The sequence below is a fragment of the Rhinolophus sinicus genome, chromosome 5, assembly GCF_057876585.1.
Source record: "Rhinolophus sinicus isolate RSI-liver-muscle chromosome 5, RSI-T2T, whole genome shotgun sequence".
Classification (NCBI taxonomy): Eukaryota; Metazoa; Chordata; class Mammalia; order Chiroptera; family Rhinolophidae; genus Rhinolophus; species Rhinolophus sinicus.
In genome coordinates, this window is record NC_142505.1 from 42928417 (window position 1) to 42954477 (window position 26061).

General features: G+C 49.8%; 1 protein-coding gene across 12 annotated transcripts in view; it reads left to right on the forward strand.

Annotated features, from left to right (window-relative positions):
- Positions 1-26061, forward strand: part of ATP2B2 (ATPase plasma membrane Ca2+ transporting 2) — a 360315-nt gene that overhangs the window by 81117 nt on the left and 253137 nt on the right. The gene's annotated exons all lie outside the window — the stretch shown is intronic.

Here is a 26061-nt window from a genome sequence, read left to right on the forward strand (position 1 = left end):
GTCTGAGCGTATTTCCCACGCTTGTGGCTTTCCCTCTTCCCAGACCCCTACAGAGCCTGAGTGTTGTCCCCGTGACCTTGGTGTGATGTTCTACCAAAGTAGGGTGCCTTGGATTAGTAAACGTCCTTTTGAGACAGAGAGCAATATTCCTGTGAGGGTTGTGTGGCTGTCTTGTTAGTCATTCACACTTTAGTATCTTTTAACACCATCAGATTATTTCTCAATTATTATCTCACTGAGGTCAGCCACACTGAGAGGTTTCTTTTTGATCTGGGGACTTGAGAAGAAGGAGCACTGTGCAGAATGGGGGGGGGGGGGCAGCCTGGGAGCTCAATGGCTGGGGGTCCATTCATTTACTAATAAGCATTTGGAGACATGAGACATGGCCCCCTTGCCTGGGGGACTGCCTGCCAGTTCTGCCAGTGGCCCCGGGCTGCTACTTCAGCAACCTCTGAGAAAGCAGAGAAATTGTCCCTCATGGCGTGTGTACGCGCACATGTGCAGATCTGGCGTCATTCCTGGGTGGAATAAGCCGTTGGTCCAGTGTTTGATAGGCTAGAGCCTTCTCCACACAACACCCCCTTCCTGCCGACCTGTCAGAGCGCCCAAATTGCCACCATCTGTGTCCCTCCTTGGGAAAGGAGGAGGAAGCTTTGAAAGCGTCTGTCAAAATGTCATCTGTAGGTTAGTAGTGGTTATTTCTAAGTTATGAGAGTATGGGCACTTTGGGTTTCCTGTTTTACGTAATAAGCATGTGTTGCTTTTTTTTCCGCCTCCAAATGCTACCTGGGGTGTACTAGTAACCCAGGGGTACTCATGTCCATCATAGAAATTACCTGACCAGATTGGCCCTAGCAGATAGCAGGGTTTGGGGGAACTGGGCCATGGGACACGCACATTTTGATGGAGAAGTAAAAGGTGATATTAGGGAAGGATTAAAGATCTATCAAAAGTGAATGTGGGCTCTTTCACTGACGTTGCTGTGGTCATAAGCTGGAGAGCCAAGTCATTTTCTGAAAACAGTGTAGACCTGGTTCGTTCCCTTTAGCAATAGCGCTTATCATCTCAGGATATAGTTGCCAGTGCCTCTCCAGCTTAGTTCCGCCCAGCATAGGGCCCTGTCTACCTCTCTCTGCATTTCCAGGGCTCAGCAAGGTGTTCATTTGTATATGTTCATTTGCTGAGTCCCTGCTCTGTACCAGGCATAATGCTAAGGACGAGATGGGAATCTCTTACTTCAGTTCATCCTGAGAACAAGATGGAATGCTTGTCCCCATTCTGCAGGTGAGGAAACTGAGGCTCCGAGAAGTGAAGTGACTTGCCCAAGGTCACACAACTGGTGAGAGGCAGGATTGGAACCCAGGTCAATCTGACTTCAAATGCCTTGTTTTTTCCACCACACACTTGTAAAATCAACATCACTTTTTTAAAAGGTTGGAAAATACAGATAACAATTGATTCACAGTTTTACCTCCTTGTTGCCACGGGCTTTTATCCTTCCTGCTCTGACACTAAAGCTGCTGTCTTCTCCCGGCTGTCGCACCACTGTGGTAGTTCTAATAGTCAGTGCGTCAGTGAGAATCTGTGATCCAGACGAGCAAATGGCCAGTGAGTGCGTGCACCATCCCCTGGTGGGGTCAGGTGGGCCTTGCTGCTCATGCACCCCCGGGGCACACACCCACACTGCCTCTGCCCAGCCCTGCACACCCAGCGCATCACGTTGCCGGCAAGATCGGAAGGCAGAACAGGACAGCAGGGCTGGGTCCGGAGCCCTCCCGGAGCTGTCCTGTCCAGATGCTCGTGTCAGTGCTCAGACCAGCCCCACAGACCCTGCCCCAGGGCAGTGCGGTGGAATGGTGAAGCCCCTCATCTCTGGAGCCAGAGAAAACTGAATTTCAGTCCTGACTGCTTCACTCCCAGACGTAGGTAGCCTTGGGCAAGTGAGTGACTACCTCCCTGTGCCTTCGATTCCTAATCTGTAAAATGCATACCAACTCCGCAGAGTGTTGTAAGTACAGCCAGATCACTGCCGCCCCTTCCCTTTCTAAGTAACCAGCCTCTAACCTGAAGAGGAGCTTCATTGTAGCCAGCGATGGGTGTCACTCTCTGTCACTGACCCTAGCCAGATAACCTAGGTTTTCTTTGTTCTTTCTTTTTTCTTTTTTTATATAGGGATCTAAAATTACTACACAGACTCTGGGGAGCTTTTAATATGTGTGGTCAGAAGTTGTTACACCGCCCCCCGAAAGTGGCATAACCTTCTCAAACGTTTTAAGACTCTAAAAATTTCCTTTTTCAAAATGTTAAGTAACAGTCATTCTACTTCTCGTGAATTTGTCCTGAGGAAAAAGCCCGAGCTGCGTACTAAGACTTTTCTACAGAGATTTTTATCACAGCACTGTTTCTATTAGTTAAAAAATAGGTAACAACATGAATGCAATTTGCCAAAATTAATTCTAATTGCATTTTTAAAAAATAGGTAGAAAGGAACATAAGAAAGTAAAGTAGAAAGAGGAGAGAGAGAATGGGGGTGGGGGAAAAAATTGGAGAAAAAGATATCGAAGAGTGAGAGAGTGACAGGTAACTTATTTTCTTCTTTGTGCTTTTCTGCATTTTCTAAATTTCCCATAGTGGGATGTTCACTGTTTATATGATCACAAAGAGTAGTTATAGTTAAGAAAAAATGCTCAGCCCCCCACAATATGTGTGTGTTTGCCAGTGAGCTATATACGAATTATTATATTGGCACTTTTCATTCTAACTGTTCTTTTTCTCAAAACTTTTTTTTTCAATTTTGTTTTTTACTCAAAGCCAATGTCAATGTAACGTGGTCTGCCTTCTGTCCCTAGGACTGTGGTTCTGAGGGAACTGTCTTCGGGGGCTGCAGTTTGCTAGGGCTGCCGTAACAAATACCACGCACTGTGTGGTTTAGGCGATGGAAATTTGTTTTCTCACAGTTCTGGAAGCCAGAAGGCTAAGATCAGGGTGTTGGCAGGTTTGGTTTCTTCTGAGGCCTGTCTCCTTGGCCGGTGTCCTCACATGCCCTTCCCTCTGTCTGTGTGGTCGGTGCCCTAATCTTTCCTTCTTATAAGGGCATCAGTCATACTGAATTAGGCCTACCCTGATGACTTCATTTTACATTAGTTACCTCTCCAAATAAAGTCACATTGTGGGGTTAGGGCTTCAACATATGAATCTTGAGGTTCCAACTCAGCCCATAACAGGGGCAGCCTGGTGACTGTGGCCATTTATTTTGCAGAGCGCTGAGCTTGAAGCTGGAGTGGGAGCAAGGGGGTGTAGATGGAGGACACATTGTCCCCACCTTTAAGAGGTCCCCAGAGAGGTGTGATGCAGACATCTAATGCGAGCAGCACACCTTCCCTCTCCAGCAGGACCCAGAAGCAAAGGTGCAACCCTTCCTAACTGAGCCCATCCACCACGAATTAGCTGCTCAAGGTCAGAGTTCAGCCCACAAACATTAATTTTACTAAGAAACTCTTCATGTACTTCTACTATGCTAAGAAGCAGTGGGGTAGCAATAAACAATTAAATCATTCAAATGGGCTTTTGGACGTGAAAACTCAAATTTCAAAAATAATTCTTCTTAGTGTCAACTGAAGAGTGAGTTTGATGTATAGAATCAATGGTAGAGAGAAGGAATAAGATGAGCAAGTCAAGGATGGAAGGCTTGTTGAGTTAGTGGGAGCAACACTGATTATATCAGCAAGTAATAAGGGAGAAAGTCACTGAGAGGGGGAGAGACAGGGAGAGGCTGAGGCAGGCATCCAGTGGCAAGCAGGCACCTTACATTTAAGGTGGAAAGTAGTAGGGAGCCACCGCAGGTTCTTGAGCAAAGGTGGAGCAAAGTGAGGACAGAGCTAAGACTGCAGCAAAAAAACAAAATCTAGGTAGGAGGCTTTGCAGAAGTGCTAGGATGAATGTCTAGATAATAAATTCTGGAAGTGGAACTTCATTTTTCTGGGTCTTTGTCCATGCCTTTCCCTCTACTTCACCCCCAACCTGGCAAACTCCTAAGCATCCTTTAAGGTCCCATTCGTGAAGCCCCTCTGACGTGAAGCTTTTCTTGACCTCCCAGGAAGTCACTCCTCCTCTTGGGCTTGCCCCCCATTAGAGCACTGGCGTACTATATCATGGGGGTCTGTCTGCACACCTCCCTCTCCCTGTTTGCTGCCAGGCCTCTCTGGGTTGAGAAGTGGGTGCTCAGCAAGGGTCCGTGGGACAAGATTGGTGATGTGAGGGAAATCAGTGATCAGAGGTAGGCTGCCAGAGGTAGGGTAGTTGGAGCATGAGAGATTCAGATATGATTCCAGGGTGAGTCTATAAAGTTTTACAAATGATCAAGTTCCTATTATGAGTGTGGCATTGGCGAGAGAGGAGTGAGCAAGACAGACTTATCCCTGCCTTCATGGAGCTTTCCCCTAATGGGGGAAATAGATAATAAAATAAGAATGACAACATGATGAATGCTGTGAAGCCAGTCTGCTATGAGAGCCCAATGGTGGGGGAGGGGTGCTAGAATCAAGGAGGGCTTCCGTGAGGAAGTGCTTATTTAAGGTGAAAATTGCAAGATGTGTGAGAATGCATCTACTTGAGCAGGTCATAGATGGTAGATGACGGATCAAGATGAAGGTGAGGAAAATGGAAGCCTTCTTGCAGGGAAAAGGGTATTCCTGCAAAGGGCACAGCCTGTGCCAAGGTCCTGCAGTGAGCAAGAAGCATTAGAAACCCAGACTCTGAGCCTCACTAGAACACAGAAAGCAAGGATGGGGGTGGGGCTGGTGAGGAAAAAGGTCAAAAGTGAAGGCAGGAGGACAGCTTCATAAAGCCACTATTGTCAGGAGGGTTTAGATTTTAGCCCAGGAACATCAGGAAGCTACTAGAGGTTTATAGTCAGGGAGTGATGGGAACAGATTTGTGGTTTAAAAAACACAAAGCTTTATTGTGAGATCATCCACATCCCATACAATTCACCCGCTTAAAGTGCATAATTCAATGGTTTTTAGTCTAGTCACAGAGCAACCATCACCGCAGTCAGTTGTAGAACGTTTTCATCACCTCAGTAAGAAACCCTGTATCCTTTAGCTCCTTTCTAGCCCCACACTCCAGCCCTAAGTAACCACTAATCCACTTTCTGTCTTTACATATTTCCCTATTGTACACTTTCGTGTGAATGGAATAATATAATATGTGGTCTTTTGTGATAGCTTCTTTCAGTTACCCTAATGTTTTCAAGGTTTATCCATGCCCTATCCTGTATCGGTACTTCATTTTTTAAAAGTTTTATTAAAATATAGTTAACATACAATATTACATTAGTTTCAGGTGTACACTATAGTTATTCAACATTTACATGTCTAAAGAAGTGATCACCATGGTAAGTCCAGCAACCACCTGACACCGTACCACGCTATCAGAAACTATTATTGACTATGTTCCATATGCTGTACGTTACATCCCCATGACTTACTTGCTTTATACCTGGAAATTTGGATCTCTTATACCCCTTCAACTTCCCCCCCCTTTTTAAATTTTTCAATTACAGTTGACATTCAGTATTCTTTTATATTAATTTCAGGTGGACAGCATAGTGGTTAGACATTTATATAATTTAAGAAATAATCCCCCTGATTAGTACTCAATTAGCACTACAAACAGTTATCACCATATTATTGACTATAATCCCTATGCTTTACTTTAAATCCCCATGACTATTTTGTAACTAGCAGTGTATACTTCTTAATCCCTTCACCTTTTTCACCCTGCCCCCCAAACCTCTCCCATCTATCACCCCAACAAATCTAGTACTAATATGATATCATACATGTCATTACATGTATGGAGTTATTACAATATTATTGACTATATTGTTATACCCTACATCCCCATGACTACTGTGTGACAACCGATTTGTACTTCTTAATCCCCTAACCCCACTCCCATCTGGCAACCATCAATATGATTTCCGTATCTATGAGTTTGTTTCTGTTTTGTTTTTTTATTTTGTTGTTGAGATTCCACATATAAGCCAAATCACATTGCGTCTGTCTTTATCTGTCTTACACTCCACTCAGCGAAATACCCTCCAGGCCCATCCATGCCTCCGTAGGTGACAAGAACCCATTCCCTTCCATGGCTGAGCAATATTCCATTGTGTATATGTACCACCTCCTCTTTATCCATTCTTCCATCGATGGACACCCAGGCTGCCTCCACATCTTGGTCACTGTAAACAATGCTGCAATGAACATATGGCTGCACACATCCCTTCAAAGTCGTATTTGGGTTTCTTCAGATAAATACTCTGGGTCCTTCTTTGTCTCTTGTTATAGCCTTTGTTTTAAAGTCGATTTTGTCTCATACAAATATTGTTACTCCAGCTCTTTTTGTTCTTTTTGTTCCCATTTTCATGGAGTATTTTTTTCCATGCTTTTACTTTCTGTCTGCGTGTGTCTTTCAATCTGAAGTGATTCTCTTGTAGGCAGCCTATGTAAGGGTTTTATTTTCTTATCCATTCAGCCCTCCTATGTCTTTTGAGTAGAGCATTTAATCCATGTACGTTGAAAGTAATTGTTGATAGATATGTAGCTATTGCCATTTTATTTTTCATAACTTTGATCTTTTTTCCCCCCCTTCTTAAGAAGTCCCTCTAACATTCCTTGTAATACTGGTTTGGTGGTGATGAACTCCTTTAGCTTTTTCTTGTCTGGGAATGTCTTTATCTGTCCTTCGATTCTAAATGATAACCTTGCTGGATAGAGTAATCTTGGTTGTAGGTCCTTGCTTTTCATCATGTTGAATATTTTGTGCCAATCCCTTCTGGCCTGGAAAGATTCTGTTGAGAAATCAGCTGACAATCTTATGGGAGCTCCCTTTAAATTACTAGTTGCCTTTTTCTTGCTGCTTTTAGGATTCTCTCTTTGTCTTTAATCTTTGCCATTCTAATTATAATGTGTCTTGGTGTGGGCCTGTTTGGCTTCATCTTGTTTGGGACTTTCTGCTTACTGGACTTGTATGTCTGTTCCCTTCACCAGGTTAGGAAAGCTTTCAGTTATTATTTCTTCAAATAGGTTCCCAATCCCTTGCTCTCTCTCTTCTCCTTTTGGTACCCCTATGATGCAAATGTTGTTACACTAGATGTTGTCCCAGAGGTTTGTTTATGTGTTTTTTGTGGGGTTTTTTCCTCATATTTTTTTTGGATTCTTTTTTCTTTTTGCTGTTCCAATTGGATGTTATCTGCTACTTTGTCTTCCAAATCAGTGATTCAATCCTCTGCTTCATCTAATCTGCTGATGGTTCCTTCTAGTGCATTCTTCATTTCAATTATTGTATTCTTCACTTCTGACTGGTTCTTTTTTATGGTTTCTATGTCCTTTTTTTGTGCTTGTTGTCTCTCTGTTGAAGTTTTCACTAAGCTCCTTGAGTATCTTTATAACTTTCTGTTTTGAACTCTGTCTCTGGCAGATTTCCTTGCCTCCATTTTGTTTAGTTCTTTTCCTGGAGTTTTCTCCTATTCTTTCATTTGGTACATATTTCTCTGTTTCCCCATTTTGGCTGCCTCTCTGTATTTGTTTCTATGTATTAGGTAGATCTGCCATATCTCCCAGTGTTTGCCAGATGGCATTATGTAGTATGTGCCTATGGGGCCCTGGCACAGTCTCCCTGGTCACCTGCTCTGGGTGCTCCAGGAGTGTCCCTTGTGTGGTTTATGTATGTCCTCCTTTTATACTTGAGCCTTGATTTCCCTTGGCTTGTCAGTGTGTGGGAGTGACCCTCAGGCTGATTGGCTGTAGGGTTTGGCAGCGTCCACAGCTTGTATGCTGCTGTGCAGGGGGCTTATCCCACAGAGTGGGATTCACCTCAGCAGTCTCTGGTGCCTGTTGACTCCCCTTTATGTGTGCCTATTTTGGGGCTAATTGGGTGGTGCTCTGCAGTAGTTTGAGACAACCTCCAACTACGTTGGTTCTGGGCCTCTTGTGAGGGGCTCCAGTGCAGGCCCAGATCACCCACTGCCTGTGACTGGCTGGGGACTGTCTGGTAGGAGCTACAAAGCAATCTGCTATTGTTCACCCTCTACCTGTGCTAACCCTGGAGGTGCATGGGAGAGACCACGATGCACAATGAGCATGGCTACCACCAGTACTGGTCTGCAAAAGATAAAGCCTGTTGCGGTACATGAGTTGGGTGGGGCAGGGTCTCCGGGAGTCACTAGAGTGGGAAGAGTTGTGGTCAACAGGTTAATATAGACTCTGGTTTGTTGCCAGTGCTGAGTCTGGAGCTACTCAGGAAAGGTCTCAGAGCACACAGAGGCCAGCTTCTGCTCTCCTGGGTCCTGCAGACTCTCATAGTTTTTCAAGAAAGAGTGTCATGTGGGTGGGGCTGGCTGCTCTTGGAGAAAGTGCCTCAGGTGTCGGGAGAGTTGGGTCGGACAGGGTCTCAGGGAGTCAGCAGTGTGGAGCGGCAGAGCTCACCAGGCCAATCAGATTCAGATTTTTCCTGTTGGGGTGGGCTCAACACAGGAAAATGATGCCCACCTGCCAGCTGCACAGGAGAAAAACTTCACACAGGGAAAATGGTGACTGTCCTCCAGTCCTCACTTCGAAGCCACACTCCTCAGTCTGTCCCCCGTATGCCTCTGACATCGCACCACCCCCAAGTTACTGTCCCTCCATCAGAGTCCAGGGTGACTGCCTGCAAGAGAGTCTGTGCACAGGCTCTTTAAGAGGACATCTGGGTTTCCTGCAGTTTTTGGTCCTACCCGGATGGTTGGAATCTTCACAGTTTTTCACAGCCAGATGTTGTGGGGGCTCCTCTTCCCAGCTCTAGTAGTCTGGGCTAGGGAGTGTGGGGCTGGGGTCTCTCCCTCCCCAGTGGGGAACCTCCATAACTAAGGTATCCCTCCCGGCTCTCAACTGTCACATGGAGGTTTGGGGCCCATTCCACGCCTCCACCCCTCCTACCTGTCTCAACATGGCTTCTTCTTTATATCCTTAGTTACGAAACTTCTGTTCAGCTAGACTTTAGATGGTTCTTCAGGTTGATAGTTCTGTAATTTAGTTGTAATTTTAATGTGTTCATGGAAGGAAGCAGGCACAGTGTTTACTTGGCCATCTTGGATCTCCTCTCCAGATTTGTGTTTCTAAAAGACTGCTCTGGCTGCTGCTAGGGAGTGGATAGATGGCTGGGAGCAGGAATGGGGTCTGTTGGGAGGCTGACACATTATCCAGGGAAGAAATGGTGGTAGCCATGACTTGATGATGGTTGTAGGTGGTGAGAAATGGACAGAAAATAATGATAGTCAAGAAGTGGACAGAAAGGGGGAAAGCCAGGGGTGAGCCCAGGCTGGGATTGAGGCAAGGGCAGAAAGAAAGACATTTGCAGGGATATTTGGGGGTGGCTTTGCCAAACTCACTCCCCACTGAGCTCCAGCAGCCCCGCTGCCAGCCCCTCAGAGCGGTTCTGACTCACAGCAACCCCAGTAGTCAGCCAACAGGGATGGCAGGACATTTCAGCCTGTCTCAAGGTCCAGAGAGGTGAAGAGGCCACCAGCCTGAGGCCCAGGGCCCAGCCTTGTTCCCAGGACTGTGTCCAGGGTCTTGGAGTTGTGGAGGGGATGAATGATTAAGCAAACCTGGCCCCACGACACACGACAGCTTGGTTTCAGCATTTTCCTCCGATTCAGCAAAACCTCTTCTTTCAGCCCCATTCCTGGGAGAATGATAACTGAGTATTATTCCTAGAGATCTGCTTGGTACTGACTCTGTATTTCTTGCTCAAATGTCCTGGGACTACCTCCCCTGGTAGAGGTTCACACAGGAGTCAACTAAGTAACATCCGATGGGTCTGCTCCATCCACCACCCTCTAAGTGACTCTGGGACACAGTCCAGGAGGTATGAGCATTCTCCCATTCTATAGATAGCAAAACTGAGACTCACGGAGGGGATGCCACTTGTCCAAAGTCACACAATTCAGTAATGGGAGAAACAAGACTAAAACCCAAGTTAGGAGATTCCACATTCAATGCATTTTTTTCAATTATGTTTTTGTATTTAATCTCTCAATAACATTTGAAGTAACTGATCTGGCATACTTTGCTCTCAGAGCAAAATATGTTACCTGCTAACAAAGCACGTATTTTCTTTCTCAAACTGTTTAAACTGTATAGCCCTATTGTATTTCCTTCCACATCTATGTAAATAAGTCTATAACAACCCAGCTGCAAAACAAGAAATTCCAGGAGACACCAGATCATTTGTGTGATATCTTTCCCTGAACCTGGACAGTTTTATTGGTGGCACATATTTCCTATTCATTTGACAGATATTTATTGAGCCAAGTACTGGGAATATAGCAGCAACCCAAGCAGCTGTAGTTCCTGCCCTCAGACAGCTGTGATTCTACTAAGAGAGATGGACAATAAGCAGTTAAACAGATTCATGTATGATATGCCATAAAGGCTGTCAGGGAGAATAAGCCTGCGAGAGGAGAGAGAGACAGGAGGAGAGTGGCTGGGGGGGATAGGGCTATTTCACAGAAGGTGGGCTGGGAAGACCTCTCTGAGGAGGTAACCTTTCCAACTGGAATGAAAGGAATGAGAACTGAGAACATTCCAGGCAAAGGGAAAAGCCAAGCCCTAAGGCAGGCCTAGGCTTGGGCTGTCTGGGGAGCATGGAGGAGTCAGGACGGCGAGGTCCAGAGCAGGGAGCAAGCGATAGGAAGTGAGGTCAGGGAGGGAGGTGAGGTGCCAGATGGTCAGCACTTCATTCTATGTGGGCTGGGGGCGTGTGAGGTTTCAAGCAGGGGAGTGACGCAGGCTGGCTTTCGTGTTAGCAGACACCTGCTGGGGACACAGGTGGAAGCATGGAAACCGGGAAGGAGGCTGCTGCAGGAACTCAGGTGAGAGAGGATGGGAGCTGGAGCAGGAGGGCAGCCATAGAGGTGAGGAAGGGGCCACCATATTCTGAATAGATGTGAAGACTGAGCTGGTTGGAACTACTCTTATAGTGCATGTGGTGGGGGAAGAGGGAAAGAGGGGAATCATGGGTGACTCTTGGGGTGTATTCTGACACCAACTGGGTACCAATCCAAATCTGGCACTAAGCACCCAGAGTTAGACCAGACCCCCACAAGTTAAAGGACACAGTTCCTCAGGAGGTCACCTCCACTTCAGGTGGCGGTCCCCAAGCTACCCCACTTCTGATGGGCCAATTACAAATCTGTGGGTTCCCATGCACCCTCTGGTATGATAACTCATTAGAATGACTCACAGAACTCAGGAAATACTGTACTTACAATTATAGCTTTATTATAAAGGACGTAGATCAGGACCAGCCAAATGGAGAGAGACAGAGTGAGGTCTGGCAGCGTCCCACCAGGGACACGTCCACTCTCCCAGCACATCAGCTGTTCACCAGACAGGAAGCGCCACTGAGTTCCTCAGATTGTATTGGGGTTTCAATATGCAGGCATGAGTGACTGAACTCAATTTCCATTCTTTCTCCCTTTCCCTCCCTGGATGTGGGCTGGCTCAAAGCTCTACCCTCTAACCCCACAATTGGTCTTTCTGGTGCCCGGCCCCCTCCTGACTTAGCTGGTTGGCATAAACTCATGTATGGTCCCTGGGGCTCGTGAACAAGCACACTCTCTGCTTGGGAAAGGCCAAGGAATTTGGAGTCTCCCTCGCAGGAACCAGGGACAAAAGCCAGTCCAATTCTTTGTTATACAACAGGCTGGATTCTGGTGCCATTTACTAGCTCTAGCAGATCACAGGCCAGGGCTGGGGGTGGGAGGTAGTGGGTTGGTGGGGAAATGAGGGGGAGGTTTTAGCCATGTTGACTTTAAGATGTTCATGAGACACGCAAGTGGAGACGTGGAGTAGGCAGTCGGATCTACAAGCCTGGAGCGCAGGCACAGAGCGGTGTATAGATTGCATGTTAGCAGGCGACTGGATGAGCTAACTCAGGACGCAAATGTAGTTAGGGAGCAAAGGAGAGCCCAGGGCTGTGCTGGGAGGTGTCCAACAGCTAGTGGTCGGGGAGAGGTGGAGCCAGCCTGAGTGGCCTGAGATGCAGGCGGAGACCCAGGGAGAGCAGGGGCCCCACGCAAGGGTTTCACGTGGAGGGGGGAGCGTCAGTGTAAATGCCGCTGCAAGTCAAGGAAGAGGAAAACCAAGAAATGGCCACTGGACTTGGCACGATGGGGCTGAATGGCTCCAGGGGAGGACAGGGGAGGGGCGGGGAGGTGATGGAAGCCAATTGGGTAGGACCAAGGTGGGGCGGTGAGGAAGCAGAGATGGAGCAGAGATGCCCCCCGTCGGGCTATGGGACCCAGGGAGGGGTGAAGGAGCTAGCACTGCACGGCTGGCAGCCAGAAAGAGGGGTCCAACATTCGCTGAGTGCCCAGTTCTGGGCCAGAGGTGGTAGGCATCTTCTGGCAGCTCAGAGGGATGGCAGAGGAGAGATGGGAGTCGCTACCCATGCTGGAGAATAGAGTGTGAAAATGGAAATGGGGGATGACAGAAACGTAGAGCCAGGAGAAATCATTCCTGATTGGGGACAGGCCAACAACAACTTCAGGTATCTTCTATGTGCTTGGGAACATGCCGGGCCCATTCTCTTATTTGATGCTCTTAGGACACTTCACAGGTGAGGAATCTGAGGCAAGAGAGGTTGAGTCACTTATCCAAGGCCACACTGTTAGGATTTGCCAGAGATAGAAGTTAATGTCTATTGAAAAGGAGTTTTACAAGAGGTAAGTAGGGAGAGGGGATAGGCTGGAATGAGAGCTCAGACAGAAAAGCCTATGCGAGCTGAGTGTGGGGTGTGGGCAGGCTCGCTTGGAATGGGAGTGGGACGATTCCTGAGTCCCACTAAATCCTGCCTGAGTCACTCAGGAGCGAGATCTAGTTCCCTCGAGAATACTTCTGCTCGGGTCACCTCTGTGTGGCCTTCAGCAGGCTCCCAAGCCCTCAGGCTGCCTCCATCTGTCAAGGGCATGGATGAGAAGGACAGGAGACCCCAGGAAGAGAGTGTGGTGGGGGCTAGATAAGGCAGATGTGTGAGGACACTTTCCTGGAGGAAGGCTGTGGGCCAGAGAGGCAGGCATGGGTCCCGCACACCGCTACCTGTCCCCTCAGCCACCACTGCCACCACCATGCACAGAGCCGGGACAGGGACACGCTTCCACTTGCAGACCTCATCACTCCTCATCTGTACAACAGGAGTAGTGGCCTGCCCACTCCTGCCAGCATGCATAGTCCTGACTTAAAATAATACTGGGGAGAAAGTACTTAGCATAAGTGCCCGATAGAAACCAGGGCTCAGGAGTGGATAGGAAACACCAGTTCTAACAGACCAATGGACAAAATCAGGAGAGTGCCTTCCTGCTAAGGTGACATTTGGCAACTGATTCTGAAACGTCTCAGGTCTATGGAGGTGCACCTGTGAGCCATTGGGGCCTGGTTTCCCACCTGTGAAATGGGCACATCCTGGCTGAGTCAGGCTGCGTGCCACCTGCTGAGAGGGCTGGGGCAGGAGGCCAGCCCAGCTGGATGCGCTTCTGTAAATTCATGATCACTGAGGGAGCTCTTCCACTGGTGCCTCCCGCTACCTGTGTGGCTCCGCCCGGCTTCACACAGACGCATGGCAGGTGTAGGCTGGGATGACCCTCCCCACACCTCCCATTTCACAGAGGAGTAGACAGTCTCCGAGATGTTGGGCCAAGGTTCCCTCTAGTAGGTGTTGATATTTCCTCCCTAAATCTTTTAATATACCATGAAAGTGGAGAGAAGAAAGAACGGAGAGAAAGAAAGAGAAAAAGAGGAGATGGAGAGAGAGATGAGACCCAGGATGATACATGGTTTTGGAAGCATGGAGGCTTCCTTTGTTTTCAAGAAGGTTATTAGGAATCCTGGCTCCATCAGACACCTGGAGAGCGAGCGAGGCCTATGACATTCTCAGTTTGGAACCTGTCAAGCCAGTCACTACCTGGAATCCTGTGACCCCGCTATTTCATCATCCTCCTGCAGGGAACGTGGTGGTGGTTTAATCGCAGGTGTTGCGGGGAGAGGCATCTAGGAGAAAAGCAGTTAGTGATATGGGCTAGAGGTTACCGACACACACATGATTGTAAAAGTAGCTCAAAACATGGGCAGGGGGCATGGGTTTGAAATGTCTGGGATCTAGAGGCAGATGGTGAACATGCTGGGGGATGCCCGGCCCCTCCTGCTCCTGCCCATCCTCCCCAGGCAGCCTCAGGACCAGTTCTTTAAAAGCCAGTGCTCAGCTCTTCCTGGCTGAGGTGGTATTTCACAGCTTTCTGGAACTTTCCTACCTAGTTCTCAGTGTCTTCCATGAGCCCCCAGGGAGATGTGGGGGAGGGGTACTGAGGAGGGGGGAACTCACGTCTCGTGAGCAGCTTCTGTGTGCTAGCGCCGTGCCCGGGGCTTTGTGGGCGCAACTTCACTAGAGACTTGTACCCCTTCTGAAAGGGGAGGACATCGTTCTCTCCATTTCACGTGCAGGCACACTGAGGCTCAGAGAGGCCAACTAGCTTGCCCTGGATAACCCAGCCAATAAGCAGGGGGAGCAGGATGGGAAGCGGTGTCCCTGGGACCCCAAGCCTGGGTCTGGAGTCTGCCGGCTTCTGCCCAACGTGCACGCCCACACTCTGGGCCTCTGAGGCTGGCGCTGGCATTGGTCTGAGCTGGTCTCTCAGCTGGCTTGGCTGCTCCTTTCTCCTTCACCTCCATCGTCTTTGCAAGCCCCAGAGGCCGGCTCTCCTCAAACGCAGTTCACATTGGACCCCACTTTAGGAATCCCTTGGTCAAATCCTGGAAGAGCCCCAATGTCCTGGAAATGCCCCTAAATGAAGCCACTCAAAAAATGAAGCAAAGGGAATGAGAAGCTTTAGGCGTCCGGAGGACAGAACTGATTGGTCAGGCTGCGAGGCTCAGGCCAGAGCCTACAATAGTGGAATCTTTTTCTAAGGATGGATGGATGGATGGATGGATGGATGGATGGATGGATAGATAGATAGATAGACAGACAGACAGACAGACAGACAGACAGACAGACAGACAGATGAGGGAGACAGAAGAAGAAAAAACGGGGGGCAGGGAGAAACAAAGGAAACAGGAATGGTCAGAGAGGGTAGACTGAGTCACAGCTTTTTTCAGAACTGTGATAAGTCCATTGGGAATGTGCGGTGACATCAGAAGCAGCAGCGTGTGGGGGTTGGAGAGCTGGGTGGTTGAGGAGTGCCCCAGCCCGTGGGGTCGTTCTGGATCTGGCCGAACGCCACACTCACCCCTGAGCAGACGGAAGGCACTGCGGTTTCCCAGCGACATTCACCTCATTAGCCCTGAGTCATCAAAAGATGCTGAAATTACAAGTGAGTTCTGCTGCAAATGATGCTGTGAGTTTATACCTATTCCCATGAAAAGAAAAGAAAAACCCTGGTAGGCAGAGGAGGTAGCTCTTGTAGGGTTCACCTTCAGTCACCTGGAATACCCTCTGCAGCCCCGCCCCTCGCATGGGTGGTCAGAGGGCCTTCCTCCACCCCGTCCAGTGGCATTTTTGTGTTGGCAAATGGCTTGCTATCCACCCCCACCAATGACCTTTTGTTATATGTTTTTCTTTAATTTTCTACTTCTTTTTACGTACACTCACAAAGCTCCTGGCTTCAGCCAGGCGTGCCAAGGAGGCTTGTAGTAGCAGGACTGATCGATGCTGGGAGGTTCCTTGCAGCTGCCAGAGCCGCAGTCCTGGGTGGGGGTGGCTGCGGGCTCTGCAGCAGTGGCTCTGTCTGCCTCCGCTGCTGGCAGCCAGAGCTCTGGACAGCTGCTCACCCTGCAGACCCCTCTGGCCTGGAGCTCAGGGCACGGGAGAGGCCCACTCGTCTGGCAGAGCTGTCCTGGGACACGCTCGGAAGGGTAAGTGAGGGGTTGTGCGTGCCGTGAACCATGGAGGCTAGGAAGGAGCCACGGACTCCAGGACTTCTAGAAAAACAAAGCTGATAAAGCTGTTGCTGCTGAGTTTAAAGGAGGAAACAGCTCGAGCGCTGTTCCTAGTGATTCCGTGAAGCAGCAGCAGGACTTGGCTCTGTCTGCACTTGAGGTGGCCGGGATTCTGGGGAAGGAAGGTTGCTATTGGCTCGCACCCAAAGTCGGTTATAAGACTTCCCCGAAGGACCTTAGCTCCTTCCCTCATCCTTTGCCAGATGTTTACTGAGAGCCTTGTACATGCCAGGCTCCCTTCTGGGCACCAGGGGGTTCAATGAGGATTAGAATGAGGCCTCTACCCAGAAATGCCCCTAGTCTTGCCAGGAGGATGGTTGCTTAGATAACTGTAGTGCCATGTGGTATATGATAGGAGAGGGTCTGTCCCGGTCAGGAATTGGACAACTGGGCTTTAGGATGCTAAAGAAGATTTTATAGAGGAGGGACCATTTGGGTTGGGTCTTGAAGGATGAGTAGGAGTTCTGCAGAATGCAGCCAAGATGTTATGAGTGATGGCAAAGAGGATTGGACATACAAAAATGTCATCGTGTGTGGTGACAGGCTCAGCAGGCCTGAGGAGAGAGGCTGCAGAAAGTAAGCAGAACAGACTGGCAGGACCACATCACAAAAGGCCCCAAATGCCAGGGAAAGGAGTCTGGACTCAGTCCTGCAGGCAGGTGACAAGCACTGAAGGTTTTAAAACTGTGGTGTGATGTGATCCGTTTTGCATCTTGGAAGAATCAGTCTGGCTATAGTGTGAACAGGGTGAGGAGGAACACAGGGAGATCCTGAAGGGGGAACCTTGGACCTCAGAGTCGTGGAGGCCGGTGCTTTGAACAAGGCAGTGCGGTGGGGAGGTGGGGAACAGGGGCCAGCGCTGCTCTTTTCTGAGACCAGCAGCAGGGCTGGCTGGGGGGTCAGCTGTGAGGGAAAAGGAGGAGCCGGGGTGATTTCAAAGGGGGCAGTGGGCACTGGGGAGGTGATGGGGCATCTCGGTGAGCAAGGGGATGAGGAGGGAGAAGCAGGTGGGAGGGGGAGGCAGGAGAGGTAACGCTAGAGGGACATCACTTCACGATGGTGTCACCTGCAGGTACCCTCAGTTCCTTATCCCAGCAGGCTCCGTGAGAAAACCTCTGGAGATGCCTCGTCAAAGCCAGATTACTGGTACTCCACATAGACACTGAACTCGTGATGTCAGCCGTCAGTCAGACAGTGAACTCTGACCCTGCACCTACTGTGTGCTGAGGCTGACCTTCACTGCTTGGGAGTAAATAATATACTGAGTGCAAGTATGAAAAAGGGGTGTCAGGTGTACAATTCTGTATTACATCGTCTATAAATCCCATTGAAATCTGTGTAATTTTACTAACAATTGTCACCCCAATAAATTTAAAAAAGAAAACGAAAAAGGGGTGTCATGTCCCTACTTTGGGACAGATTTTCCAAATATTGAATGGAAATGCTACTGTTCAGGTTGCTGCAGAGCCTAAGCTTGAAACTGGGCAATTAGAATGAATGACCTTGTGTCCTAGTTGGGTGCCAGGAGACCCTGGACAGGGTGGCAGAGAGGCAGGCGAGGGGTAACTAGAGGATAGCTAAGTGAGCATTGCCTCCGCCCACTGCTGACCCTTCTCCTGAGAGGCCAGGGGTTCTGCTTAGCTTGGGAACAGTCCTTGGGGTTAGAAGAAACAGAAACATTGGTTAAAGAGTTTCTAAGTGTTTCTAAAGCCCCAGTGCTGAAGAACTGGGGGTGCCCAGCTTTGTGTGGGATCCCCAGGTCAAAGTCAGCAAAGACAACTTCATTGTGTTGGGCTCTGTGCTGGGCTTTTCTCCTGTCCAGACACATTCAGTCCTCACATAAGAGGATCAGAGAGGTAAAGCCACTGACCAGTGTCACACAGCCAGTACCTGGTAGAACTGGGTTCCTGCTCAAGCCTGGTCAACTCAGGTGTGGGCTTCTCCTCTCCCCCCATCGAATTGACCATCATGTCAGTGGTGCATCTCAGTCTCTGGGTGAAGTTGAGAAAGACAGAACATTTAAAAACAGTGTGAAATTCATCCTAGAATTACCAAATTGTTTGTTAAAACAGATTGGGAGCAGCAGAGGGTGTGTGTGTATGTGTGTGGAGACTCCTTCATCACACTTGTATTTACTGAGCACCTACTATGTGGCAGGCTTTGGGGATAAAGTGACCAAGGTACACATTGTCCAGGCCCTTAAGGAGTCACAGGTGGGCATATACATGAGCAGGCATGCAGTAGTGTTCCAAACAAGCCGTGAGCAGACACAGTCGCCTCCCAGGTACACACAGTTACCTGCCCCCGAGGCTCACACACCGATGCACAGCCACAGGCACTCATGTTCACCCACAGGAGTGAACTAAGGAGAGGAACCTGGATCTACAGCCTGATGCGGTAGCAGGAGTTTGGGAGCAGCCTGCCCTCTGTCTCCATGAAGGCCGGCCTAGGACCCTAGTGCAGGCCCCTGCCTCCACCCACCGCCAGTGCCAGGCTGAGCTCCCAGAGTTGGCTGGTGCAGACTGCAGCTTTGCCCAGGGATTCTGCGGACCATTACCACAGCCTCTATTACACATCGGCCTGGGCGCTTTGCATGCATCATCCCCTTTCACGTTTGCTCCCCCCCTGGAGGGGGGTACAGTCATTACTTCCATGTTATAGGTGAGGAAACTGAGGCTCGGAGACATGGAGCATCTCGCCTAGGGTCTCATTCGCTCATGAGTAGCAGAGCCCGGGCTTGAACCCTGAGCTCCTCTGCTGCAAACAGCAGCCCAGTGCTGCACGACCCAGATGCCCAGGGCCACCTTGGACAGGGGAGTCTTCAGGTCTTTTCTGTCACTTCCTGATAAGCTGAGACCTCCCAGGACTCGGGAACTTCTTTCCTGATGCCCCAGGCCTGGTTCCTGGAGCCACTGTCCAGTTTCCTCCCAGCCTGGCCCCCTGGGCATTGACTTATCAGGTGGGAAGATAAAAGGACTTTGAGCCCCCCAGAGGGGCAGGAGGCTACTGCTCAGGGGTGGTGATCAGCCCAGCTTTGCAGTCAGACCCCCCACCCCACCCCACCCAACTCCAGCCCCAGTCTCTTCGTCTGTACAATGGGGATAATACTCATATCCCATGTTGGTTCTATTGAGTGTTAAATAAGATCACACATGTGAAATGCTTCGCCCAGAGCTCACACACAGGTCAGCGCTATTGTTTTGTTACTATTAGCATCTGTCCATCCACCCACCAGTGATTTTCTGTGGGACTGTCTGGTATGGGGGGGGGAGTCAGTATATTATGCTATAGAGAGAGATGGGGCAGGCTCACATTCTAGTGGGGAAGACAGAGTATGAATAAACAAGGGTGCTTCGATGCAATATGGGGGTATTTTCCCATCCAACAGGATGAAAAAGGGGATTTCACGAAGAGGAACCAGCAGAGGCAAAAGGTCAGGGCAAGAAGAGTCAGATGCACTGGAGAAACTGGACATGGAACAGGAGGAGCAGGTTCTAATATGTGCAGGACGCAGGCACATGAGCTCAGAGAGAAGAGAGAGAAGCAGGCTAGGTGGAAGGCAATATGGAGTGGTGGGGACCATGGCCAACTGGAAAGTGCTTGGTGGCTCTGGGGGAACTAGGACTCCGCTCCGGGCGATTGCTGCTGTGAAGGACTGCCGGCCAAATGTAGCCAGGTCTTCCAGGTTTTCAAGAGATGCCAGCAACCTAGGCTTTTATGTGAAATCTCTTGACTTTGAAACATGGGGCCAACACTGGGGAAGCCAAACAAAATATACCTGCCATTTGCAGCCTCTAGCGTAGACCCTCGCAGCGGGGTGGGTGGTAGTACCAGCGGGAGTGTAGCTGTGCTGTCCAGATTCTGCTTCGTGCCGCCAGGCTGTGTCTGACAGTCCGGGCCAAGACCTGGCACATAGCTGGTGCCTAATCAGTGCTTGCTCTGCAGATGAGTCAGGGAATTTGGACTTTATCTAGAAGGTCAGGGGAGATGCTGAGGTTTGGGGCAGAGGAGTGAAATGATGGGAAGTTTGTCTTACAGCCATCACTCCACCTGACGTATGGAGGCTGGCTTGGTGGGGGCAGAAGAAGGCGGAGAGGGGGGTCAGGATGCTTAACAGGGCTCCAGTCAGAAGCTCGTGGCCGGGACCAAGACTGTGGGGTGAGAGGAGAGGAATCAAATCTGTGCAGAGATCCACGTGTAGAGTATAAGAGAGGGGAGACCAGGAAGCCCCGCCAGCTCCCTGGCCCACGTGGTGACTGGTGGTGCTTCTCACCAAGGTGAGGAATTGGGGCTGAGCAGTGTACAGGGGCGAGGAGAGGAGGGGCAGTGAGTCTGGTTTGGGACGAGTTAAGTTTAGATGCCTGGGGGACACCCACGGGAAGATGTGGCCCTGGCCAAACAGGCAGCTCTCAAGAATGGGAACGCTGAAGACTCAGAATTACATCTCCACCTGGATTCCACTCTTTGCAGGGACCCGTAGGACCTTTGTTCTCTTTGTGGCTGCTCTGTAGTCTGAGAGTTGAGAGGTTTATTTCTTGGGTTTCGGTTTGTATTTAGTTCCTAGAAAGACCAAAGAGGGAGAAGGTAGATTGATCCTTAATGCCCGAACGAAGACCTGTGAACATATGTGTCAGCTCTGACCAATTCTCCCCACCCCGCCCCACCCCACGATGTAGGGAACTGGGGAGGGGGAGCAGAGAGCATATGGGTTACCCAGGCCCCACAATTACTACGTAATAAAACCTCACTCCCAGGGGCCAGTCCGTGAGCTCGGCTATCCTGAACTCTTGCACCGGGATTTTACCTGCATTTGAGAGAAGCAAAGGATTTGCTAAGCAGATTGATGGTTTAACAAGCCCACTTAGGAGAGCCGGCTTTTAGCAGCATCATTTGCATTCCAACAATGAGTGTACAAATTATAAATGACTTCTTATCTATTTTTAAAATGGTTTTAAGACTTCTCATCTGCTGTTAAGAGTGTCACTGAGCATACCAAGGACTTTCACAGCACCGCTGCACTCTTTTCGAAAAGAAACTATTCTATTAGAGAACTAACATGTATTGAGCGTCTGCCAAATACCCCAGGCACGATGCTGGGCATTTTAGTGGCGTCCACCCAGTTAAGCCTCACCGCGGTCCCGAGAGGCGTGGCGAGGTTATCATTTCTGACGGAGGAAAGGAGGCCAGGCCCAGAGACGGTGAGTAGCTGGTGCAGACACGCTCAGCTTGCAATGGCTGGGGCACCCAGGGCCGGCGACCAACGTCTGAGTTCTTTCTAAACACACCTCACAGTGCTGTCTCTCTAATTCCAGTTTCTCTCCCTTGAGCAGAGTAAGGGTGGTCTGAAACGGAGAGCAGGGGAAAAGGGAAAAGGTGGGAGACGGAGCTGAGAAGTCAAGAGAAGGACCTGTCCACCTACCCATCAGTTCAGAGGGAAAGAAATGAAACCCCAAAAAATGGAGGAAGAAGGAGGCTCTGAAGGCTGGTACCAAGTGTGGCCTGGTTCAAATCCCGGCTTTGCCATAAGCGCCCCTTGGGCAAGTTCTTTCTCTCTCTGGGCCTCAGTTTACCCATCTGCAAAGGGTGGAGTTTGTCCTCCATATCAGCTTTCCCCAACTGCAGTCATGTGTGTTCTGCCTCGCAATTTTCACCACATCTGAAAACCACCTGCCGCATTCCCCAGTTAGTCTTGCTTTTACCCACACACCATTTTATGTGATGATTATTATTTTAAAGATAAACTTTATTATGCAACGTAAGTGAAATAGAAATCACTTGTCATACATAGAAGCTAACAATCAAATACAAAGAAATTAAAAAACCATGTTACTAAATTCTCCACAGCTATTGTGGCCTGAGGTCTTCTTTCTCTCTCTCTCTCTCTCTCTCTCTCTCTCTCTCTCTCTCTCTCTCTCTCTCTCTCTCTCTCTCTCTCAAGGGAGGGGAGTCAGCAAGTACAGGCAGGCAGCAGGTGGGTATTAAAGACACACTGACTCTGAGCTGAGTCATTTTTCCTGGAAAGAACCAACAGAAATGGAAGGGAGCCCGAACCCCATTTCCATTCCATGGGGCAATATCATTTAGTGCCTCCTGAAATCACCATTCTGGTGGTCTCCAGAGTCTACGGTCATGTTGTAACCCTTCCAGCACTGACAGAGCCTGGGGAAATCTGGGCTTGAGAAGCCCACAGAGGGGTGCGAAAGAGGACAGGGTGTGGGTAGGATTCCAGGATGGCCCCCATTTCTGTGCCCAGCAGGTAGGCAAGCTTTCTGTGTTTGCCCCCTTTTGGTAAGGGTGGGGAAGGCAGAGGCGCTCCAAGGTCTTCAACCCAGCACTCCCTCTGCCTTCCTGCGAGAGCTGCTCCAGCCTCAGTTTCTTCCTCTGCCTGGTGAGGAGGACATCTTGAGGCTCCACAAGTTTGCCCTGGGTCACCTTTCGGGTGGGGCAGCCTGTAATCCCTGTAATCCCATATTAATGAATTTATGTGCCCAGGAGCAGGCTTAGTGGGGGGAATGAAGGAAACTAAGCATCGCTCGCCTCGCTCCCTGGGAGGCTGGAGGGGAACCGGCGATCGCTCCTAATGAGGTCAGAGTAGGGCTTAGTCCTCCGTCAGGCTCTGCCCAAGTCCTGGGGTTGTGGGTCACCCCTGTGGCCTTCCCGGCTCTCATGTGCAAGCTTGTGTGGTATGTGCCTGCTCATGAGTGTCCTCTGCTGCCTCTGAGGGGGCCTTCCCTACTTGGCTTTGCTCAGATACTGGCCTCAATGAGGAGAGGAGACAAGGGATGGGAGGGAGACTGGACAGAATGTTCCATTGAAAGATCTTGGAGTGTATTGTTACTCCACAACCAGGGGTTCAAATTATGATCTGCATTTTACAAATGAGGAAACCAAGGCCCCGAGAGGGAAAGGTCTAACAGCCTTGGGACAGAGCCATGCCAGACCCTAGGCTTCCAGGCCTTTCTCTCTGCATTATTCCTCCTCTCAGGGGCCTGATGCTTTAATATGATATGAGTGGCTTCAGAACATACTCCAGGGACCGGCTAGGTGGGTGCCCCCTTATACGGGCCTTGAGCTCAGACTTCAACCTCATATCTGCCGATTCTGAGTGTTCCAGGAGTGTCTTTGCTCACACTCACTTCCAGTCATGGCCACTGCAGACACCTTCCCCCTTTTCTGCCTAGAGATAGTGGCCACTTTCCCTGCCCTTTGGCAGGCTTGACACACAAAGTCTCCTCCATATTCAGGGGTCTTGAAGTGATAGGCCATGCAGGTTCCCAGCACATGAGGGGACCTCCCCTTGAGGGTGCCCTCCCTGTGTGCACTGCAGCTCCTCTTTCAGAGCAGCTGACTTGTGCAGGCTCAGAGTGTGTCCAGGTCTTGGAGTCTGGGAGTCTTATTTGGCTACAAGATGGGGGTCCTTAACCTGGATGATGAGCCACAACTACAGACCCAACCTCTCTCCTGGGGTCTCCTGAGTCTTGCCCTGCCCCTAACACCTCATCTAGTCTTCTGTCTCACCTCCATCTGTTTTCCATGGTCACCCCACTCATTGCAGCTCATCCTCTCAGGCCCTCCCCCACTTTGCAGTGAGGAAAAAAGTTGGCTTTCTGGTGAGCAAAATATGTGGTGCCCAGGTACCCCCAGGAGAGTTGCCTGAGAGACCCCCATCCAAGCCAGAGCCAGAGTTGGCACAGGTTGGGCCAGAGGCAGGGTGAGAACTATAGATCCTGCTGATGGAAAACCAAAGCACCAACCCGTCTGGAGTTTGAAACCAGAGGCTTGTGAGTGAAGCTGTAGCCGACGCCACTGATGCCACTGAGCCAGTTCCCACCATGAAAGGGCCTTTTGTTTTACCCCCTGGTTCCTGGGTGAGCAGTGATTCCATTTTAATTAAATACTCAGCAGCTGGGGTCGAGCAAGCTGCCAGAGCCCTCTGCCCCAGGGCCCAGGGGGAGTGACGAAGGGGGGGGGGGCGCAGGGGGCGCTCAGGCTGGAATGGTGAGCAGGAGGTGGGCGGAGAGCCCTGGGCAGGTAGTTAGTTGCCTGCTGGTCAGCAGCTAGTTAATATTCAGTGCAGAAAAATTCACCCTGCAGAATGCCAGCCTTCCTTGGGCATCCAGTTAAGGGACACATTTGGGAAATTAAACCCAAGGGCAGGAGGAAGATATTTGTTATTATACACAGGCCTGGCTCAGGGAGGAGCTCAGGGAGAGCTGTGCTGGGGTGGCAGCCTGTCGGCCCCCGTCCCTCTGCTCTCTGATACCATCTTCTCTGCCTGCCACATGCTGGTTTCTTGCCTAGAAACGGTCCACTGTTCAGCAGACAGCACAGACAAAACTCTGAACTGAGAGGCCTGAGGGAAAACCCAGCCCGGTTACCCATCTCCCCTCCACCTGATCCACGTCACTGAAGTTCACATGTCTCCTCCCCTGAGAAGCCCTCCGGAATCTGAGTTATCCCCACCATCCCTCGCTCCATGTTCCTCATCACTCTAAAATCTTCTGATTTGCTTATTTGAATTCCTGCACACTGGCTGTCTCTCCCCTATGGAATGTAAGCTCCATGAGGACAGGGGCTTGGTCTATTTTATTCCCTCAGTGTCTGGCATGGATCATGTACTCAGTAATGGTTGAATGAATACACTTAGGTGAAGTGTACTTTGCCTGGGGGGCAAAGACTTTACCTAAAAATGGACGTAATTTCAAGAGTGTAACAGTCCTTTGTGAGCTCCCTGATTCTGAGGCTTGTCCACCCAGCGGAGGCTCCCTGAGCCCTGGCCCGCTCTGTGCCGGTCCCTGTGTCGGGAGTACAAAGATGAAGCAGCACCTTGCCCACCCTCAAGGCGCTCTACGTCCAGGGGAAGACGCAGGTGAAATCACAGTTGAGCAGGCTAAAGCTGTCACGGAGGGCCGGAGAGAGCCTAGGCTGGAGAAATGTAGGCTTCCTGGAGAAGGGACATCTGAGGAAGATGCACAAGAGTCCACTGGAGAGAGAAGAGCCCACGGTTAAAGGTGGAGTGCCCAGGAGGGTGAGGCCAGTCCTGAGAACAATGGTGAGAAACGGTAAAGCCAGGAGTTGGAGGTACATGGCTTCTCAGGGGCTTCAAATGCCCCGCTCAGGCTCCAGACTTTGCTCTGAAGGCAGTAGGGAGCCATTGCAGGTTGTTCAGTGAAGACAGTGGAGAAACACAGCGCTGCTCTTTAGGAAGGTTACTGCAGCAGCAGCTTGGCGTGTGGAGTGAGGCCCAGAGGATTCACGGCTGCCTTTGCTCCCACGGGGGCCATGGAATATGATCCCGGGCACTGGGCCCGTCTCTGGGGACGACTGTTAGTGCAGGCCTCTGCAGAGGGCCTGGCAGTAATGCAGGGGTGGGGGGATCATTTACCTGTTATAAGATATGCTCGTCTCTGAAGGGGATGAATGTCTTCCTAGATTAGAGACCGACAGGACAGGTACCACATGAGTGTTCCCTGGGTATGTTCTCCAGGCCTGACACTGCCGGTCATCACCCCTGTTTGTTCATTCTAGGACTGAGAAGCCACCTCAGAAATGCCGTCTTCTTGGTTAAATGTATGTTGTAAACAAACACTTAGTGCAAACCCGGTTTTTGTTTGTCCGTTTGCTTGGTTACATTTTTACTTTGTTCTATTCAACCACAGACCCTTCTAGAGGATGGGGCGGGCACTGCATGGAAAAGGCTCAGAGATAAGAATAAGTTTGAAATAAGTTGAAGAGGAGGCTAAGGATCTTTTATTTTAAATGCCGGTAGCCTTGGGATGGAGTTCTCTTTTTCTCAGCAGAGTGAACAGTTGGGAGGTGTAGAAACCATCTTTCTTTGTGCTCCCCCCACATTTTGTCATGGAAGCACATAAAGTTTGTGGCATCAGGCTCTGTGCTTAACCTAGGTTAACGCTTAATCTTTATAACAGCCCCTGAAAATAAGAACTGTGATCACGTCCATTTCATTGCTGAGTAAGCTGAGGTGCAGAGAGGGCAAGTCCTCTGCTCAAGGCCACACAGTTTGGAA